Source organism: Chrysochloris asiatica, unplaced genomic scaffold (genome assembly GCF_000296735.1).
Source record: "Chrysochloris asiatica unplaced genomic scaffold, ChrAsi1.0 scaffold00024, whole genome shotgun sequence".
NCBI lineage: Eukaryota > Metazoa > Chordata > Mammalia > Afrosoricida > Chrysochloridae > Chrysochloris > Chrysochloris asiatica.
The window spans coordinates 3,708,521-3,710,734 of record NW_006408542.1 but is presented as its reverse complement, the minus strand read 5'-3'; positions in this window follow the sequence as shown (position 1 = coordinate 3,710,734).

The following is a 2,214-nucleotide window of genomic DNA, read 5'->3' as shown; positions in this document are numbered from 1 at the left end:
ACAAGGAATTGAGTCACCTTTCCTTAGAATGGGCACAAATATGGATCCCTTTCAGTTGTTTGACCAGTTGGTGTCTTCAAATTTCTTGGCATAGTGAGTGCTTCCTGTGCTGCACCAGTTTGTTGAAACATTTCAATTTGTATTCCATCAGTTCCTGGACCTTTGTTTTTCTCTATTACCTTCAGTGTAGCTTGGACTGTTTCCTTCGATACCATCAGTTCTTGATCATATGCTTATTCATTGAAAGGAGTGCTGGTATGGGCTGTAGGCTAAGTACTGGACTACAAACCACAGGGTTGGCAGTTCAAATCCAACAGCCACTCCTTGGAAACTTTATACAGGGTCGCCGTGAGTGGGAACCTCTGAGAAGAGCTGTCATAATGTATCAGTTCATTTCTAGTTAAAGCCAGTGTATTGTACCACACTTAAATTTTCTTTCTCAGTCATCTGATCACAAGAATTCCCCATAAATTCAGAGATATGGATTGATATAGCATAAGCAATTGTTGTGGGATCTTAGCTACCTCTTATCAACATACTTAGGAGTTGCCCATCTTTTTCAGTCCTATGGATTGTAAGGAACAATTTGCCACCACTAACGATTTGTTACTTAAAAACCTTTCTGATTACTGTTGTAGCCTTGCTTCCCTTTTCTTTCAATGCTTAAATGTTGTTACTTTTGGTCCAGAATCTATAACCCCCAACAGGAATCCAGGGCTCTCTGCAATAACAGCATCTCCCATTGGGATCTACCAACTACAGTGGGTAGCCATCTCAGAGATTTTCAAGGATGTTGATGCTCCCCTTTGCAATGTGTTTCTCAGTGCTGGTAGAAAAGAGTTCTCTGAATCTTCTTGGGGGCAGAATGAAAAAATGAATAGGTGGCACATAATAAATCTGCTCTAATATCCTGACTTCCTATGTATTTTTTATTTCTTCATCTCCATTATTTGCCATCACAATTTCATTTTATATGGGTCACTACTGAGTCTAGGTTATAGGTAATCATCAGAGCAAACTGTTACAGCTACTCCAAGCTGCTGAAACTAGCAGATGGAGTGCTCATTCTAAATTTGGTTCCTTTCTCTGTGGCACCTTTAGAATCATCCCATTTATATTTCCCAGGTTTCTGCTAATAATTCATGAAACCTTGTCTCCTCTGGATCACGTCTGATCTTCATAGTGACATGCTAGCTTCTGATTTGAGTTCTAGGAATGGAGGCATGAAGTAGGGATGGGGCACTTGGGAGAATCAGCATCTCCTTGCAAGATGACAGCTGCAGGGCCATCAAGCCAGGCTGCACCAACCTTATCAGACAATGTTCGAAGGACTGCATTTGACTCAGCAGAACCTGAGAGTGCAATGGTACCCAATTTCTTAGGGTACCATTCTTTCCCAATCAAGGCCCTCAGTATTCACACAACAGACCTAGTGAAAAATTAAATTAAATTTATATCACAAGTCTGCAAACTGCAGGAGCAAACACGACCTGGTTTATTTAAACTTTTCTTGTGAACTGACTTCACAGGTTTACAGAGCAGATCATCAGTTTTACATTTAACAATCATACATATACTTTGCTTCATTACAATGATTGCAATCCCTGATGTACCATCCAGTAACAGTATTTACTTCTATTCAGTTTAACTCTTGCACTCTTCCCTGTGTCTCTGCCAACCTCCTTTCTGTTATATATTGCTGGCCCCATCACCCATGTTAACGTGTGCACCCTCTATCCCAGGAATAATTTTCCCTACCTCCCCACTCTTGTAACCATCACAGAATGTTTGTTTTATCAATAAAACCTTTTTTTAGCTTTTTACAGCAGTGGTCTCATATAATACTTGTCCTTTTTGTGATTTCACTCAGCATAATGTCCTCCAGGTTTTTCCGTGTTGTGAGGTGTTTTGTAGACTCATCGTTATGCTTCAGTATTGCAAGTGGCATAGTATTCCATCGTGTGTATATGCCAGTTTGTTTAATCATTCTTTTGTTGTTGGGCATTTAAGCTGTTGTTGTCTTTTTGATGTGTCTCTTGTAGACAGCATGCTGAAGGATCCTATTTTCGTATCCATTCTGTCTCTTGACTGGTACATTTAATCCATTTACACTCAGTATATTACCAGTAGGTATAAATTGATTGTTATCATTTTGCTGTGTATTTTCTTGTGGTGCTGCTGGTTTTTTGTTTCACATAATTTTCTGCACTGAGT